The 21,217-nt window shown below is 36.3% G+C and overlaps 1 protein-coding gene and 1 pseudogene across 2 annotated transcripts in view; one reads left to right on the top strand and one right to left on the bottom strand.

The window, feature by feature from the left end:
* The window catches only part of Edil3 (EGF like repeats and discoidin domains 3), a 530,137-nt gene that overhangs the window by 464,879 nt on the left and 44,041 nt on the right, over positions 1–21,217 (bottom strand). The window lies entirely within an intron of this gene.
* On the top strand, positions 8,508–8,835 carry LOC110543622 (large ribosomal subunit protein eL34-like; annotated as a pseudogene).

Raw genomic sequence — 21,217 nt, 5'->3', positions numbered from 1 at the left:
CCCTCGGTCTCTCTTTTCTCTACAGGCCTTCTGTCCTCTTGCCTTTTCTTTACTTAGGTCTGATCTCCTCCTTCTACATTCTCTGTGCCGCCTTTCCTACCTTGTTCCCTCTCTTCAGCCATTACCTTTGTCTATTCTATCTGTTTGTAGAAAGTATTGTAACTAACTTTAATCTGACTTATTTTTGTTGTTGTTAGCATTCTCTGTATTTCACAATTTTGACAATTCAATTAGATAAAAGTTAAAATATTTATTTTTCATTTTTGATATGTATTTTTCAATACACAAACTAGATTTATATTCAGGAAAAGCTACTTGTTTCCAAAATGGGCTTTCGTTATTGAGGTATCACTGACAAAAACACAAATATTTAACTTGTGGACTGTTGTTTTGATAAATGCATGTGGCCATAATGCAGTTGATTCACATGTCTATGTCTTTATGTATTTACCCCTTTTAAGTGGTTAGAACATTTAAAAACCTACTATGTTAGCAATTTTTACATATTCACTACAGCTGGTCTTTTGTGTGTCTGGATTTTGTTGCTTCAGTCAAAATATTCACAGCATAGTTTCATCTGTTTTGAGCATGTCAGATGTTTTCTTCTTATCATTCTGAACAATAGACTACAATGTTGTTTACATAGCAATGAACTTGTTTCAGGTACCATAGCAATGTAGAAATGATTTAAACCATCAAAATGATATGTGCAGGGCATTCTAAATGCTTCACTGTTTGGTTCTGAAATATGAAAATCTGTGGACTTCATTGCATGAGGCTGTCCTGGAGCCCTCACTGAGGGGCACTGATGGAGAAGTATATGTACTTGATGCTATCCAGAAGCATGGCACTGTGTAATGTTCCTCAATACAGTTGGACTGTAACAATTCTGGAAACAATTTGGTTTCCAGAATTAGTTACTTGAATTTTTAGTAGATTCTTGCCAACTCTGTCCCACCCAAGCCCAGGTGAACCCTCACACTCCTCAACAGCAGAGCAACAACTGGAACTTTTCATATTCCTTCCCATCCTATTTTCTGGGAAAACAGGGAGAGACTACCACTTTGTCCCAAGGACTTGGACTCTCCTCCCTCCGTGTCTTTCCCACATTGCTACCTGTCTGCATGCATGTCTGCCTGTCTACCTGTCTGTCTGAATTCATGTCTATCTGCCTGTTTGTTTGTCTGTCTTCCTGCTTGTCTGACTGTCTGTCTGCCCATCTGTCTGCCTGCTTATATGCCTGCTTTCCTGTCTGTCAGCCTGTCTTCCTGTCTACTTCCTGCCTGCCTGTCTGCCTGTGGCATTAATGATGGTTATGATAAATCCTTCACCACAGAGAGGACAATCTGCCTCAGTGTCTCCCGTGAGTTCCACGTTTGAAACTTTCATATTGTAGCCATCATATTATTAGGTCTCTAGAATTTAAGCAGTCTGTGTAACTATGCTCTTGTATTTTTGACCAGCAGTTTCTCATGTTTCTTTAGTATCATCTACTCTCCAATTTCCCAAGATAATAAATCCATGTTAAAGGAAGTGCAGTTGGTGATGACAACATGTCTCGGTAATAAAGATACTTGCTTATGACCTGAGCTTGGTCCTATATGGTGGAGTAAGTGAACTCTGAAAGTTGTATTCTGACCTCATAGCCTTACCATCGCTTGTGTGTGCCTACACAGATCCACAAATATTAAACAAACAAACAAATGAATAAATTCTAACTCAAGCACAATTACCATGTTTTCCATATGCAGAAATTCAACTTGTTCTATTTCTACTATAACAGGGAAATATATAAAGATGCTTATGATCTTATTATATTTTCAATACCCTTGTTTTTAGTTCTGCATTTATTCATTTGTGTGTGGTACACTGTCTATATGTGTACATGTTCATGTATGTACATATATATGTGCACGTATGCCTGATGCATAATTGAAGATCAAAGATCTAGTGTGTAAGCCACCTTCCTAATTAACTGAGAATGCTTCCCTCACCGACACAGCACTAACATTAGGTTAGGTTTGCTGAACAATGAGTCTTATGGTAATCTTATCTCTGCCCACTACCTACCCCAGTGTTTAGAATATAGGTGAACACCATTGCACCTTGCTGTATATAAGGTTCCTGGGGATCTGAACTCAGTTCCTTATACTTATGTAGAAGAGTACTTTACCGGCTGAATGATCTTTCCAGTCTTTGTTTTACATTTTTGAGGAAATCAATGAAGATATTAATCCACATGGTTTATTTAATGATTTTTATTATGAGATAATTTTTCACATTTGACTTTTGAACTTTTCATAATGACTATTTTCTTTGTATTTGATGCTGTTTTGTTTTGTAGTTCATAGTATTTAGATCCTTTTCTGCATAACAATTATAATTGTACATTTCATTCTTACCAACCATGACAGAGTTCTGGGCTTATATCAGTTTCATCCTGGAGACAAAAACTTCCCAACCTTACTTCACAGAAAATTAAGAACCCCATCTTTATTAGGGATTTATTATATTCTCACCTCCTGAGAATATAATAATGTCTAAAAATTCTGGAAAAGACATTCCATGCTTATTTTTTTAACCTCTTTTTATTCACTACAAGACTGAGAAACCTGAGTTTCTTTCTCCTATTCCTTTTGAGGGAGAAGTGCTATTCCAATCTAGCTTTATATGAGTATATGATGCAATGGTGTAGATAGTTTACCTGTATCATTTATTAGGTGAATAAATGGATATTTCTCAAAAATTGTTTGCTTCCAGTATTGAACTTACATTCAATAATGTTTCTTCATGTTCTTATATATTACATTCATTTTTACTCCATTAGAGTTATTAATCCATGAATGTGCTAGGCTTTAAGAAAATATAAGAGATAACAGGAAGCATTTTATGAAACACAGGTGTAGGAGCATGTCATAGGCAATTAAACATTCCACTCTTTTAAGTAATTCTCTTCTATAGAGTTGTAAGTGCTAGTTATAGAACTTGTTTATTAAAACTGTGTATTAAAGTGAAAGCAACACAAAGTTGACATATGTGTGACAGACCACAGAGACACAGGTTATGTGTCCATTAATCACTCCCTTGTTATTCTGTTACTTTCTCTAGAAAGATGGTTCTATTACCAGAGGAGAAAAAGCTAATATCTCCAATGAATAAATAAGTCTTTGCATGTCTACAATGATTGATATAATATACCCAACGATATATTTGTGTGATTTTGATTGCTAAAACTTGAATTTGTTATATTTGAAGAGGATAAGACATATATAACATGTATGTCTTGGGTCTGCATACATGTTATAAATGGTACTACAGACATGGGAAGTCTCACCACTGTCTCTCTCCCATGTCTGTGATTTGGTGCAGAATGTGAAATTTTCTTCAGCATAACAACACTAAAATTTTACTCTCGTAAGATATCTTATACCAACCGACCAGTAAAAGGTAGTGGTGCCTGCTTAAAGTGAGATGCCAGCAATGGCTGATGAGTTATGACTTTTCTTGCTGAATCTGTAAGATTATTTCATTTCTGAAAAAGGCAAAGTCTAGGATATCCATTGTTTCTCATAAATGCTTGAAATTCTCCTCAGGGAACTTTCAAACTATTTGTCTATTTGGGGAGAGGGAAAAGGAAAGATGAAAAATAATATCTCTTGAAAGAGTCATAGTTAATTGACAGAGAGCCATCAGTGATTAAACGCAGCAGGCAATGACTCTGTCCCCTACTCATGAATCATCATTACTACTGTAATGATGGCATGCTCAGTATGCCTGCTCAAATATTTCTTGTAAATAATGACTGCATAGAAGCATACCTGCTGTAGAATAGCAAAACTGTGCATCAGTATTTCCTTCCCTATAAGCTGGTGACTTGAATAAGGAAGAAAATAAACATGGATTTCAACTTTCATTGCAAAAGCTTTTTCTGCAAGCCTGTGTGCTGTCACTGTTTGCTGAATATTATCATTGCACAAAAAAGGAACAAGTGTAAGATAACAACCAGATCATTTCTTCCAGTGTGTGTTAGTTAGTTTTTATATTTAGTGATTATCACAAACAGGCAGGGGAAAAAAAAGAACACTTGCTCCAACTTCCTCTTTTTATACCTGATCTTCAGATGTTATAGCAACTACCTCTGTTACATAGTGTTGGGTAGGAAAAGGTTTTCATTCAACCTGCTACAACCTACGGCACTATGCCACATTATTAACTCATGTGATTTTCTATGCAGTTAGCATGTTCTTAACACAGCTATTTTATATACTGATTGTCTCTGTTTCTAGTTTAATTTTTTTTGCTATTTCAAGATTAATAATTTAATATTGAAATTACTTTTCATTTTCACTTTAATTTACAAAACATTTGGCATTTTAAAAAGAATTTCTACTCAGCACAGGTACTAAAATAATGTTTAATCTAATTTTGCAGCGGAAAACAAAATGAGCAACATTAAAATCATGTTTTAGAGAGCTGTTGAATACCAAGATATGAGTGCCACTAATGCATCTCTATGGATATTTTGCCATGGTGGTCACTGTAGTTGGTAGGCTCCACAGCTAGGTAAGCATAGGTTGCTTAACCTCTTTTGCCAGATGGTACAACTACTCCAGAACTATGAGAATTAATCCATAAGGACGAGGCTTTCATGCCAGATCAAGCTCAGATCCTGAGCCCTGTGTTTTCAGCAATAGGAACTTACCTTCACCCTCTGAGGCAACCACTAGCAACAGGAATAGCTTCTATATTTTTCAGAAGATCCTTAGATGCATTTAACCAACAATTCAAAAGGAGGGTTCTCAAGCCTCATACTGGGTTTTACATTTTAGATAGTTTATGGCTCCCGAAGGGTATCGTCAGACCAAGTAGCAAAATTTTATTCAAATATATATATATATATATATATATACACTTATGTTTTGTGTATTATTTTAGGTGAGAATAAATAGGTTTATTTACTGTCCTTCAAAACACTCCAAGTGTTGTTTCCTTTCCTCCTTCTCTCTCATTATGTATTGATCTTCCTTCTCTTTCCCCAAGACTTAAGTCTTTCTCAATAGGAATTGAGTCGTGCCTGGAAGACACCTAGCCAACTATGTAGGGTTACTGAGGTCATCAGTCTGAGAAGAGGACATACCATAAACCATAATTCCTAAATGCATTACAAATATTTAACCTTATATTCACAGATAAGGGGAGCTTACATTCTTTCTCAAAGAAGCCTCACTTTTTAACTGACAGAGACTATTAAAGAAAGCCACAACTGACCAAAATGCAGAAAAAATAAATGATCATGAGGTACTTAGTCCCAGGAGATATATCAATAGTACAACCCATACATCTAATACCCAGAGAACATCATGGAAGAGAGAGCAGAAAAATTGTAAGAACCAGAGGACCAGGATATTTGCTATTGGATTGTATCTCCTAGAAATGACAGATAAGCTTCACTCATGATGTCTCAACAATACAGTTACCTAAAAAGGACCTGAATGAGGATACCACCAAAAGGCATGATAACATGGAGGTATATATTTCATAGTCCACACCACTAGACAAAGAACTACCAGGCAAGTAAGAGATGCTGAGAAGAACTAGTCACTCCAGTGATGCACCTTCTAATTGCTTATTCAATACTAATTTATGTGGTAAGCCCTGAAATAATATATACATATGAGCAATATTAAACAGACTCAATTTATTTGAATTTATATCATTTTGCATATTGTGCTTATGTATGAAAATATAACTTATACGTACGTTAAGTACACACGTGATCGCACATGCGTGCGCACACTCACACACACATGAAAAGAGGCTATAAATTTGAGAGAGCACAAGTGTGTGGAGGTGTTCATAGTAGAAGTTAAAAAGAAAAAAATAAGGGAAGGAGGGAAATGTGTAATTATATTTTAATTAAAGAAATAAAAGATTATTTTTTCCAGCATGGACTTTTTATTTAATTATTTTTATTTTTAATAATAACAATTTATTCCCTTTGTATCCTCCCTGTACTTCCCTCCCTCCTCCCCTCCATGTCTCACCATCCCTCTTCCCCACTCATGTCCCTCTACCAGTCCACTGAAAAGGGAGGTCCACCTCTGACCCTAGTCTATCAGGTATCATCAGGAGTGGCTGCATTGTCTTCTTCTGTGGCCTGGTAAGGTTGCTCCCCACTCATGGGGAGGTGATCAAAGTGCAGGCCAATCAGTTCATGTCAGAGACAGTCCCTGTCCCCATTACTATGGAGGCCACTTGGATAATTAACTGCCATAGGCTACCTCTGTGCAGGGGTTTCAGGTCATCTCTATGAGTAGACCTTGGCTGGAGTATCAGTTTCAGAAAAGACCCCTGGGCCCAGACTTTTAGGATCTGTTGCTGTCCTTGGGAAGCTCCTGTCCTCTCCAGGTCTTACTGTCTCCCACTTCTTTCTTAAGATTCCCTGTACTCTGCCCAAAGTTTGGCTATGAGTTTCAACTTCTGCCTCAAATGGTGCTGGTCTAACTGGATGTCTACAAGGAGAAAAAATGCAAATAGCTCCAGATTTATCACCCGCACAAAACTAAAGTCCAAGTGGATCAAAGACCTCAACATAAAACCAGATACATTAAATCGGTTAGAAGAAAAAGTGGGGAGGAACCTTGAACTCATTAGCACAGGAGACAACTTCCTGAACAGAGCACCAACAGCACAGGCTCTAAGAGCAATAATCAAACAATGGGACCTCATGAAACTGAAAAGCTTCTGTGAAGCAAAGGACACTGTCATGAAAAAAAATGAATGCCTACAGTTTGGGAAAAAATCTTCACCAACCCAATGTGTGACAGAGGGCTAATATCCAGTATATATAAAAATAAAAGATTATTAATTATGTTTTTTCATACACTTAATTTCTATTCATAATTTTGTTGAAAAAGAAGAGCAGTCCATTGTACAAGAGAACAAACAGTATTATGAAATATTAGGGGAGATTGTACATAAAAATTACAATATAATTTTAAAACAGAATACTCAAACTTGCAGAAGAAACCAGTTTATCTGCCCTCCATCTATCAATCATTTCACTTATTAACAAATATCTACTTTAAGCATCCAGACACCTCGATAAATAAACACACAATACACATAGAAAATAAGTACCTAATTTCCAGAGGCATATATTTTATATACTGAGATGCAATACTAGACTTCAAATCATAATCCAATCTCAATTAATGTGAAATATGTGCCAAGTAAGACAAGCTGACAAACAGCCTCATCATGTTACCAGATTCTCCTGAAATAACCAGATGTTGTTTCTTCCTAATGAATAAAGAGCAAGATGCGTTCTAAAATTGGTCTAGAACAGTTGGAATTCACAAACGCAGGGGCGTGCTCAGACAGTGATAAACAGGCAGGAGTAAGATGGGCTAGTCAAGCTACAGTGAAGATTACACTGGATTGCCACAAAGGTCTTCTGAAAATTCTGTTCCCTCACATTGCTTAAATATTCAAGTAATTCAGGCAGTAAAGGCTCAACAGGTTCTTCTTAATGTTTAAAGTAGTAAAATCTAGACGATCTACCACGTAAGACTATTTTTGAAAGCACAGAAATAAAACTAGTTCATGTAATTATTATACTAAAATTGATGTAATTATAGTTTTCAATATAGGAATGGTATATATATTATAAAAATTAAAGGTATGCATTTAATACACAGTCATCTGTATTACTTGAGGTAAAACTGAAAAAATATCATTCTTACTCATAGTATATTTTGTCCTAGTCAGCTATCTTTCCTTGTCTGCTTTAAATGAACAAAGACAAGAAAAACATTGTGCAGTCAAGGATGCAAATTTGTATAAAGTATGTCAACATTTACAATAGAGAGGTAAATTGTTAATAAAAATCCTCCACTTTCTTCTCTATTTTAATATAGCCTTTGATTTATCTTTAACATTTAAATTAACAGGGCTTCCTCAGAGGCTTCAACACTCTTGTGAGTTTTCACTCTGTTAACATATCAACACCTTCTTTCCATGGAGCTGAAAGAAATGAACTACACATGATTTGAGGCCACTAGCCTAGAACTTTACAATGCACAGGAAAATACAAGTATTTTAGCCCATATTATGAGTGCTTATCTACTGTTTATTTACTTTTATGTTCTTTCTGATTGTCTTTGAAACTGTTTTACAGAGATTAGTTAAATAAAATTTATCTTTAACAGTAGTATCAATTTGTATATATGTGTTATGATTTTGAGCCTTCCATATGTTCATAATTTGAACAGCATATTATCAGTCAATATTTGCTTATGAAATAAGTGAATGCATTTTATGATATAAGAAATAATATATCTCATTTAAAAATTTACTAATGTGCTGGTGATTCAATAGGATGAGAAATCTTTGTTGCAGTTCATTCTAAGAAAGTAAAGAGAACTGAATACTGCAACAGTTGGTTTCTTAAATCAGGTGAAAAATATTTTGGGCTTTTCTGGGTACGGTGCTTAGAGGCCCTCAGAATGGTTCAGTGTTTGACATTCTGTCGTAGGCTCTCCTGCAATACAGCCTCTAGCAAAACTAGGCTGTCGTGAACCCTTGGCAATAGGATTGTCTACCTGTATATCAAGAAGGTTGGGAAAGCACCTAAATCTACACGCAGAGTGTGGCCAGGTAGACTTTGAGGGGTTCATCCTGTGAGCCCCAAAGTCCTTATGAGATTGTCTAAGACAAAGAAGCATGTGAGTAAGAATTGTGGTGGTTCTAAGTGTCCTTGACAGGATCAAGCAGACTTTCCGTACTGAGGAGCAGAAAATCATTGTGAAAGAAGAGAGTCAGAAAGCAAAATAAATTTGGAGTATTTTTAAGAAAGAAAAGTCAAAAGTTGGTCTAAAAAAAAAGAAAACAATTGGAAGTTTCAGTATGAAGTTCTAACTTATAAAGCTGTACTACAGAACAATAGTAATAAAAACTGCATGGTACTGGTATTGAAACAGAATGGTGAATCAATGGCATTGAATAGAAGATCCAGAAATATACCCACACACTTACGGATACTTGGTTTTTTATAAAGAAGCCAAAATCATACAATGGAAAAAAAAAAAAAAAACAGCATCTTCAACAAATGGTACTGGTCTAACTTGATGTCTACAGGTAGAAAAATGATAATAGTTCCATATTTATCACCCTGCACAAAACTAAAGTCCAAGTGGATCAAAAACCTCAATATAAAACAGAAAAACTAAATGAGTTAGAAGAAAAAGTGGGGAAGAGCCTTGAACTCATTGGCACAGGAGACAACTTCCTGAACAGAGCACCAACAGCACAGGCTCTAAGATCAACAATCAATACATGGGACCTCATGAAACTGAACAGCTTCTGTAAAGCAAAGGACACTGTCATCAGAACAAAACAACAACCTACAGACTGGGAAAGGCACTTCACCGACCCTATATCTGACACAGGGCTAATATCCAGAATATATAAAGAATTCAAGAAATTAAAAAGCAACAAATCAAGTAATCCAATTTAAAAAATGGGGTACAGAGCTAAAAAGAGAATTCTAAATTGTAGAATATCAAATGGCAGAGAAACCACTTTGGAAATCAATCTGGCACTTTCTCAGGCAATTAGGAATAGTGCTGGGCTGGAGAGATAGCTCAGAGGTTAAGAGGACTGGCTGTTCTATACCAAAGGTCCTGAGTTCAATTTCCAGCGACCACATGGTGGTTCACAACCATCTATGGTGAGATCTGATGCTCTCTTCTGGTGTGCAGGTATACGAGTAATAAGCAAAACACTGTATACATAATAAATAAATAAAAATCTCTTTAAAAAAAAAAGGAATAGTGCTTCCTCAAGATCCAGCTATATGACTCCTAGGTATATATCCAAAATATGCTCCAGTAAACAACAAGGACATTTGCTCAACCATATTTATACCAGATTTATTGGTAATAACCAGAACCTGGAAACAATCCAGATGTTGCTCAGTTGAGGAATGGATACAGTAATTGTGGTACTTTTACACAATGGAATACTACTCAGCAAAAAAAAAAAAAAAAAAAAACAAAAAAAAAAAAAAAAAACAAAAAAAAAAAAAAAACAAGAAAATCATGAAATTTGCAGGCAAATGGTGGGAAAAGATCATTCTGAGTGAGGTATCCCAGAGGCAGAAAGACACACACAGTATATACTCACTTATAAGTGGGTGCTAGATATGTAATATAGGATAAACCTACAAAAATCTGTACATCTAAAGCCAAGCAAGAAGGAGGACCCTGGGTAAAATGATCAATCCTCACTCAGAAAGACAAACTAGATGGACAGCAGAAAGGGAGGAAAATAGGGAACAGGACAGGAACCTTTCAGGGTCCTGTCCAGAATCTTTCAAGGTCTCTGAAAGATTCTACCCAGCAGGTTATCAAGGCAGATGCTGAGGCTCATAGCCAAACTTTGCGCAGAGTGCAGGGAATCTCATGAAAGAAGGGAGAGATAGAACAACCTGGAGGGGACCGGAGAAGAGCAACAAAACCAAAAAATCTGAGCACAGGGGTCTTTTCTGAGACTTATACTCCAACCAAGGACCATTCACGGATATAACCTAGAACCCCTGCTCAGATGTAGCCCATGGCAGCTCAGTCTCCAAGTGTGTTTCCTAGTAAGAGGAACAGGGACTGTCCCTGACATAAACTCAGTGGCTGGCTCTTTGATCACCTCCTCCTGATGGGTGAGCAGCCTTACCAGGCCATAGAGGAGGACAATGAAGCCAGTTCCGATCAGACCTGATAAGCTAGGGTCAGATGGAAGGGGAGGAGGACCTCCCCTATCAGTGGACTTTAGAGGGGCTTGGGAGATAAGGGAGGGAGGGCGGGATTGGGAAGGAATTGGGGAGGAGGCTACAGCTGGGATACAAAGTGAATAAACTGTAATATAAAAAAATTTAAAAAAGTAGATAAAGTTCTAACTATTGAATTTTGGCTTGCAATGTGAAATTGCACAAGCTCCAATACCTTCAATACCGGCGGACAAGGTACCCCATACCTCCCATGTAAAAAGAAGATTGCCAACATAAAAACTAATAGATTTTTACAAGGCCCTTGAATGAGGAGGGTCCAGAGATGACCACACTTTAGCATTATGGGCATTTGCTTCTGATTTTATTTAAAAAAATAAAGCTGAAGTGCCAAGTTTTGTCTTTGCTTTTTGGTGAGTGTGTATGTGAATGTGTATGTAGGGGTATTTTTTTAAAGATTTCTTTGTTTTACGTATATGAGTGCTTCTCTGCATGTACACCTGCACAGCAGAAGAAGGCATCAGATCTCATTTAACATGGTTGTAAGTACCGTATGTTTGCTGGGAAGTGAACTCAGGACCTCCTGTAGAGCAGACGGTGCTCTTAACCTCTGAGCCATTTCTCCAGTCTGATGCCAAGGTCTTTTAAAAGGCTGTGATAGATGCAAAGAGCTTCATCTTCAGCACACTGCACAAGGGAAGAATCGGAAATTTCCTATTATAACAAAGGGGGTATATTTGGGCTATTCTACCTGTATGGGCATACATTCCTAAACTGGAAGGATGGATGGATGGATGACTGGATGGATGGATATTTGAGTATCACTAGATATATATGTTAGCATATAAAATAAACATATATGAGGCAATAAAAAGTTAATAGTTTCCTAGTGAAGAATAAAGAAAAAGTTGTTTACCCTTTCAGTGAAAAAAAAAGAAAAAAAAAACGATTTATAAAAAATGAACATCTGTACAAAGTCCCAATTTATTTCTAATATCAGAGATCAGACCTCTACTCTTGCCTGATGCGTCTAAAACAAAAAGGGGGAACTGTAGAGAGCTGCGGAATGCTGTGCCTTAAAGATGGAGCTGGTTTCCGCCTTCCACCTTCCCGATGGTGAGTTTTCTCTGTCACGAACAACTCCACATTTGGCTAAGGCCGAGGATCTGGCTTGCTTCCATGTATGTGGACCTATCTGCATTGCCCCCGTGGTACGCCTGGGTTGGCTACCCAGAGGCTATTTAAGCTGTGGGCTGGCTTTCCCCGGGGTCCGAGGATTGTTCAATGTTCCTGAATAAACTGCATTGAAAAAAAAAATAACCCTATAATATTTAAGTATAATATTAAAGACAATTTTATTGTTTTCTTAAAACAAACAAAAAAATTAAGGATGCAAAATCTGTTAAAGTTTTGTTTCAAACTGAAAGATAAATTTATGTTTCAAAAAATAATAAATAAAAGGTGTTTTTATAACATAAAGTCATTTTATGCAAAATATGTTTCATTGTTTTGCTTTTAAGGTTGAAGGACTTATCATTAAGTAAACAAGGCATAAGAAAAATTGATAATTGACTATAAATTATTATTTGAAAATATACTAGTTTATATACTCTTTTTACTAATAATTAGTATTTTAATTAATAAATAATTAATAAAAATTCCCTGAAATCACCATTAATAGCACAATAAGATGTGACTTTAGAACTGTACACTGGAAAGAGGGCTCAGTTTTAAAGTCTTGGTTGGTAAGGTTCTGTCACTTATAGTGAGCTGAAGTCACTTATAGGCAAATAAAATACAATGACTTCAAACATGCACACAAACATGTGGATAAACAATCAATGCTGAACTTTCTCCGCATGTATTGCTAACATACATGCATGAGCACCTTCAAACACATGAATATGAAAACACAAATACAGGTAGAAATAATGAGTGCTGGCAGACACAATACAGAAAAATTGAAAAATGCGAAATAAGCAGCATCTTTTTATATAGATGTTTGGAGACCTGAGGAAGGACGATAACTTATAAAGGATAAGATATGTATGATGCTTCAGAAGAGGCAAGTGCTATTTGACACTGAATTCCTCCCATGTGAAATGAATGCACCTAAACAGTGACCTTCAGGCAGGAATAGCAGAACCTGTAGCCAAATTTTTCTGATTCAGTGTGTGTTCCAGTGTATGAGTGTCTTCTTTTATTGAGATTTATACCTCTGAATTAACTTTGCATTTATTTACTGAGTGCCTCACAGGCTTGCAAAAAAAATTAAAAAAAAAACAACTTAGATTTAAAATGTCTTTGTCATTATGAGACACCACCACTTTCAATGACAACACAAAGCCATGGCTTTCTTTATCTCTTGTTTGAAGTGCCCTTTTCCACTTGATTTCCAAATTTTTTTTCTCGATAGACATTGTATTTAAAATTCCTGGAGAAGCTAAAGCCAAAAAAGTTCACAGCACACAGAGCAGGGAATGGGAACATGAACTCCTACTCCTAGCAGAGAAGTTATTGACTTTTGACAGCTGCCGGGAGAGGGACCGCTTTCTTTATTGATATGAACCTTAGTAAGTCGACTGCATCCCAGGGATGACTGAATCCAAGACAAGCTCAGTGAGGCCTGGAGGATAGGGGAGAGGAAAACTACAGTGAAGTGAGTGGTTAGGATAGGTTTGAGGAAGGAATGGATATGTTCAAAATACATTGCATGAAATTCTCAAAAATTCATAGAAATACCACTTTAAAAAAGATTATCACTAACTGCAATTGACTATTTGGCCCAACTGCTTGTGTGTGTGTGTGTGTGTGTGTGTGTGTGCACATACAGTAAAATGTTAATGCTGACTTGGGAGTCAGAAGATTTATTTTTTTCTGTTTGGGTCTCCCATTCATTCTGAGAAAACATAATAATTTAAATATAAGTTGTAATTATAATATAAGATATTATATAATATTATAATTATAATATAATTGTGTAAGAAATAATAGTCACTAATTTTCATTGAAATTCTAACTTTGTAAATCTCTCATTTGTACTAAAACTGAGAAGGGAACTTTCATTGTCCTAGGAAGAGTAATGATCAAATGGCTTTGTCAAATGGTCTCTGCCTGTGAGATTAGAAGTTGCTGGTGGAGAGACCAGACCCGGCAGCCTGTGACTTTTCAGGAAAAGAATCCACCTGATAACCGAAAGAGTCGGTGCCTCCGTCAGCATGATCCTTGGCATCACTCACAGTTTTGGTGAATGTGGTTCTATGTTACTTTCTGGACTAACATTAAAAACAACTTCTCACTTCACTTACTATCTTTCCAGTTTTCTAATTCACAGTGTCAGTTAACAGGTAAAGCTCACAGTTTTGAGTTCTGAAAATTCCTTTATGCTGGGACATTTCCCTAATGCTAGCTTCCTCTTTGGAGAAATAACTCTAATGCTACCTTAGAGAGACATGAAAATCAAGAAAGTCACACACACACACACACACACACACACGTCAAGTAAGCCACTGCTAACTGCCGGCCCTTATCTTCAATGGTTAACATGATGACACAAAGAGACATTGTGTTTGGGACAGTTTTATGGCAGAATCTATTAAACTGGACATTTTCAGATATATCCAAATTACAAATGATAACTCTTTTGAAGTATATAAGCTATCTATCATGCGCGAAATTAGTTCACAGAATGAACAATAATACCCACACCCAGTTGCTGAGCTACCAGCCAATCATAACTGCTGACTCACAATTCAGTGCTTATGTAGTTGTTAATGCTGACATTCACTAGCAAAGTGGATCAATTTTTAAAAATGAATTATATTGTTTATTGATTAATAAATTAGAAAAGTTACACCTGTGACTAAACTCCTCCTGTGTGTGAGAAAGTAGAACAAAGGGAAGGTGGGAAACAATGTTAGCAAAGATAAAAATGGGGAGTGGGAGGAAGTAAGTCTTTGTTGTTTACACAAATACACGAAGCTCTTCGATTTAATCATCCTGTCATTTTGTTTTTGTTTTTATTTTTTATTTTTGTAATCATACAATTGTAATCATAGTTCAGCTCTTGTTGTAAAATGTAAAAGAAATCTTTTTTTTTCCTGTCAGTTCTAAGTGGTTTGCAGTGATAGTATAATTTACCTGACCCGATACAGTAGGTTTTCCTTACTACACTCAGGTCATATACTGGTAACTACCATCATTCCTGTCAGTGAGGATACTGTGAGTCTTAGGGCTTCAGTCTGTGATTTCTTTTGTAAACGCCAAATATTCAAAGTTTTTTAGCCTTTGTGTTTTTACCCCTTCTGCATCTCTTGATTTAAATGTTTTTCAATTACACATTTCCCCCTTTCCTTTCTCCTGGTAACGATTTTGCAGCCATTGTGTTCATTTAATTTGTCCCTGATTCCCAGTCTCTTTTTTGACTGCCCTAGAATCTCCTTTCTTTTGCATCCTTCGATTTCCTCTTTACCCCCAGGTTATTTCTTATTTTATGTTAGATATGCATGCTGAAAGGCAAGTGGAGTCATGTAATGAAAAGTGCTCAATCGTGTCGTTTTTTGAATCACTTGTGAAATAAATCTTTTGAGTCGTACTCTAAGTAGAAGTCTGAGGCTATAATGAAAGCCATGGCTACGTTTTCTAATTCACTGTATGCACACCAAATGGATACTGTGACTAGTGAGGTAGGTAATTACAATACACAGGACACTCATTATTATAAACAAAGTGAAGGTGGCTGATTTGGACAAGATGTAGAAAATGAGGGGCTATGACAAAACTAGTGCCAGCTAATTCATGAAGAGTGTGTGTTTGCTCCTCCTGTTTTTAAGTATCAGAAAACATTCAGTGAGTCAGAAGGATTTATGTCCCTATTCTAAGTCTATCCTTATGTAGGAGTACAAAAGGATGGACAGAGTTCAGCTCTGCTCTAACATTATGAACCCACTTAGAGCATTGTGCTTTCTATTCTCCTCTTTAATTATTCACCTCATTATTTAGATGGTGCTGGTCATTGAACCTTGAGCCTCCTGCACTTTAGGTAAAATGCTCTAACACTGACCTACATAACTTTCTTTTGGCATTATGATGTATAATCAACTCCCATAATTTTCATCTTTTAACACTACCATATTTGCATCAACATAAGCAAAACATAGTCACAATGAAATCACAAAGGAGGGATATAAATCAAGGTATCATTAAGAGCAAATGGAAAATTCAGGTACAGCTTTTTAATAGTTTTTCAAAACTATTTTGAATAGTTTGTCAATAGTGGGAATAGCATTTGAAACACAAACAAATCTAGAAAAGAGCTGACTTTTGAATCTGCAGGCAGTTGATAAAAGGAAAGAGCATGAGACGGGAAAAAGAAATTAGGTTCTGGCCAGTAGAAGTTTTACATGTGACACTCACGTCTGCGATTTTTCTGTGTGAACCACGGATCTGTTTCCAAAGGATTCAGATGAAAAGATGTGTGCTATATAAAGTTGCCCATTAGGACCACATGGAGATAGGCTCAGAGAGGGCTGAGGTTGGGTTACAATAATAGAGGGACTTAATGAGCATCCAGACCAAGGAGTGAGACTCCTACAGAAATGCTACAAAGAATAAGCAATTGCCTAAGAGGAGATACTGTTAAAATTTGATCATTAAAACTGGAATGATGCTCCACATTGCTGATGGGAGTGTAAACTTGTACAACTACTTTGGAAATCAATCTGACATTTTTTCTGAAAACTGGGACTAGCCATACCTCAAGACCCAGCTATACCACCCTTCAGCGTACAATCGAAAGATGCTCCACCATACACCAATGACATTTGCTCAACAGTATTCATAGCAGCTTTATTCATAATAGCCAAAATCTGGAAACAACCTAGATCTCCCTAAATGAAATAATGAATAAAGGAATTGTGGTATACTTAAAAAAAAAAAAAAAAAAAAACTGATGAAGAGGGCAGGCCATAGAGAACTATCAGGCTTAATACACAGGATGAACCCAAACCCCACAACTTTTTACTCAGCTATATTTAAGATATGTAATATATATATATAATATATTTAATATACAACATAACTGAGAAAGGTTAAATATCACTATAGAATAAGACATCTCTATAGCTTTTATTTTCAATAATGAAATATATTTTCAAATAATATGCTATGGTATGTACCCTCATTCTCACTGAAATCAGATCAATATTAAAAATAAAATAGTATTGAAGAGAGCTAGGCACGATGGCACATGAATGTCATCTTGGACTGCCTGCGAAGGCAGGCAGATCTCTGAGAGTTCAAGGCCAGCCTGGTCAATAAAATGAGTCCAGAACACCCAAGGCTGCAGAGAGAAACCCTGTCTTGAAATATATATGTATTGAAAGATTAAGAAATTTGCTCAAATTCGCCTCCTTGGTGAATATCAAAATTATAAATATTATAAATCCAGGTTTGTTTTTTCATGTTTTTGTTTGTTGGTTTTTGCCTAGACTGTATATGAATTTTAGCCCCTTATATATGGAGATTGTTTAATCTGCAATGGTACCAGGCCAAGACTAAGTATGGAAAGTTTGCAGCCTATGACCTATTAATCAGACCCTGAATACGATTCAAGCCTGAATCTAAATCTTTAATGGGCTGTTTTTTAATGATTCAATGAGATGTTCTGATTACCAACATGCATGCTCAGAACTATGTCTCTTTACAGGGAAACAGGCAATGTGCATTGTGAAACTGGAGAAAACAGCTTCCTTATTCTATAGTGATAGAATTCACTCTCACATGATAGGTTATTGCACTATATGAAGAATAAAACTCTTCTGGACGCAATTTTTATATACACTACCATTCATTTTTTTGAGTAAATGGATACATTCAGGTGACAGAAAATGTTTTCTGTCACCATTTTTTAATCATGATAAATCACCAAAAGGATTTCTTCTATAATGGTACAAACATTTTAATTTTTACTAAAGAATTATAATCCAAAATAATTATAACTCAAATGAATTATGATTCCAAAATGAATAAGTAACCATAATAATGTAAAACACTACTGAAAACCCATGAGGCTGTGCTCTCTGTACTAAAATAAAATATAAGGTTATTAGTCATGCAACTTTACAAAATTGTGCATTTCATTTCTATTTTAGGCATGCTTTCATGCTTCCCTGAAGTTTCATAACTATTACTTAATGCAAATCTATATTTATAAATGTATATCTGGTAGTCAAATAGGTGGAACAGAAATATATTTAGGAAACTAACTGTATGTTTCCCTTCATTTAAATTCTTCCCATTATTTGCTTCTAACACTCTTTAGGCTAGAGCTTCCCATAACTAAACACTAACAAAAAGTTTTTCTGATGCTTGTGAAGATGTGGACTAAGGAGACCTTCTTTACCAAGGTCCACATTTAGCTCAGTCAGCCCACACCTGTGATTTTCTCTGGCCAAAGGAACGAAAGTAAATGCGCGGTGAACAGGGTCATGAAGGTATCTGTGTACTGTCGTTGGTATTACACACATTTGCTCCTCGCTGTGAATAGAAACCATGGAAGGAGAGAGTCCAAGAAACAGATTGAATTTAGTGAAACCTTAGATTAAATTCCAATAATCTATCAGTCAAACTTTAGACGAGTGAACAAATCAGTCAAACTTTAGACAAGTGAACAAATAATGAATGAAAGAAAATTTTTCTTAATATTTGTATATTTGTTTTTATGTTCTAGAGTTTGTTTTGCCATAAATTATGAGTTTGGTAATGGCTAATACATTAGCTTTATTAATTTAAACAATATATTAAATCGTGTTTTACATGTGATTATGCCTGCATTCAATCTTAGAGAAAATTAAATAAAGTAAATGTAATATCCCTAGTACATTGTCTTAAATACAAGAGTTCACATAAATAGTTTAACAAGTAGGTTTGCCTGAATCTGATCCACACTGACACAATTTCAATTCCAACTTTACCCAAAAATCTTCCTGTCCATTGATCTGTTTCCTAGTTTGTAATCATCAGAGTCACTGGACATTGGTTAACTTATCCTCTGGTAGTGACAGTTTCAGAAAAGGAGGTGATGACACAGTTAGTCATGCTACCTTGAAAATGATCAGTGAATCCACTTAGGTTTTTCTGTTCTGTCCCTCCTCTTTCCATCCTCTTTATTTTCCTTCTTCTCCTACCTTAACCCTTCCTCCTGCTAGATTATAAATCTTTTAGTGCATGTATTTTTCATGGCCCCAAGTAGAGCATGTCCAAACTTGCACTGCCTTGAAGCTCTGCTAGCACACAGCATAAGCTATTTCTGGACTTGGGTAACTTATTGTATGATCCAAGCCAACATGGCATCAGGAAATATAAACCCCTCACACAGGAAGGCATTGTAAAGTCAGTTTATTGAAGGCAGGTAATTGAAAAACATACCTCAAACCACATAAACATTACCAGCAATATATTTCTATGCCCATTTCCAAGACAAAAAATACTAGCCAGATCCAGCTACATGGGTATTAGCCCATCAAGGCACACAGGAACCCCCTCTAAAGGTCCCATTGTTCAGGTTACTGACTCCTTACTGCTGTCCTAAAAGCCTTAATAATTTTTTTTCACAAAGAACACCATATTTTCATTTTTCACTGGGTCTGGCAAATTCTGTGATCTGACCCTTAGCTCTCTTCCTTTCTCCCCTTCCCATCCTACCTCTCTGTTCTTTGACTTTATATTCATATATGTTGGGCATGATTCTTAGTGCTGAAGAGATATTAGAAATGGTTGGCAAAGATTCTACTATCTCATATTGTATAGAAAGGTTTTTAGTGTCATTGTTTAGGAATGAGATCTTCACGTCCCATGTAAAGTACTTGCCAGGTGAGTGGCTTTCCTGAGATCCCTGTGCAGAGGCTGGTGGAACCACCATGTCTCTACACTTTCTTAACTGCACTCTTGCCAGCCTCCTGTCTAAGCTCAAAGCGTAACTCAGTGAAGACTGGCCTGAAACCTACCCCTGCTCCCGTTTTTCTAACATCTATCAGTGTCCTAAATGCCTCTGTTTCATCATTTTGCAGTCTCTAGTCAGTGAGGGAGGGATTAGGACAGGAGGAGAGGGAACCACAAGGGGGATACAAAGTGAATAAAGTGTAATTAATAAATGAAAAAAAGAGTTTAAGCAAAAAAAAAAAAAACATACAGAGAACAAGAGTCCTTGAGTTTTAATAGTTCTTTAAACATCTATGTCTAACTTTGTAAAAGAAGCTTTAAGTGTTATTGTTCATGTCCTTTGATGGGAATCTCACATAATCACCTTAAATCCTTTCATGAATAAACCTTAAAAATACTATGTGATCACTGAGGAAATCTTTAACATATTAAATACATATAACATTTGATATTCATGGATTCTGCACATATTGCTTCAATTAAACATTAGTTTATTTAGAAAAATATTGCATCAATACCAAGTATATACAGATGATCTTTTTCTCATTAATTTGTTTTTTAACTATAATATTTTATTTTTATTTTTATTAATCACAGTTTATTCCCTTTGTATCCCATGGGTAGCTCCGTCCCAATCCCACCCTCCCATACCATACCCCTTTAGAAACTGTAGCTTTTCTGCTAAGACCTGATGTCTTTGGAACCAGGCACTCTCAGACAGTGAGGAATGACTGGTATTTCTTCTTAAAGTCTTTTTAGCTAATTAATGAATGGGTGATGGAATTTTTGAGTTGTTTTTGCAGTTGGTAGAGTCCAGTTTTGTTTGATGTGGTGGTTTGAATAGGTATGGCTTGCACGGACTCAGGAGTTTGCATGCTTGGCAGGTAGGAAGTGGCACTCTTAGGAAGTGTGGCCTTGTTGGATTAGGTGTGCTTCTTTGGAGGAAGTGTGTCAGTGTAGTGGTGGGCATTGAGGTCGAATATACTCAAGCTGTGCCCAGTGTGGTCTACGGTCCCTTCTGTCGCTTGCAGATCAGATGTAGCTCTCTCAGCCCTGCATGCCATGCTGCCCAGTTTCCTGTAAACCTCTGAACAGTAACGACCCCCAGTTAAATATTTTTAGTTAATGAAAGTTGCTGTGGTCATGACATCTCTTCAGAGAAATAAAACCGTAAAACAAGATAAGTGCTGCAGCATCTGAACGAAATATCCTTTCTATCAAAATGCTCTTGTGCCACAACAAGAAATATGAGACAAAGAGGCATTTTTATAGCATAGCTTCCTCCTCTACATACTTAGTGCACAGTAACTCTATTACCAAGGCATGCTGTTGACTTTTCTTCTCCAATGATTTTGTCATAAAAAATGACCTTTCTGTGCAATCACTATGTGCTCTGATTTAGTCCAGAGAGGTGCAATGTTTTGTCCATTAAAATAAGTATTATTGATATAGCATGTGGACATAGGAAGTTGCTCAGTTTCCTAAAAGGAAACAGAC

This window comes from Meriones unguiculatus, chromosome 2, assembly GCF_030254825.1.
Source record: "Meriones unguiculatus strain TT.TT164.6M chromosome 2, Bangor_MerUng_6.1, whole genome shotgun sequence".
Lineage (NCBI taxonomy): Eukaryota > Metazoa > Chordata > Mammalia > Rodentia > Muridae > Meriones > Meriones unguiculatus.
The sequence above is the reverse complement of the archived record's forward strand: the minus strand, read 5'-3'. Positions and strand labels throughout refer to the sequence as shown.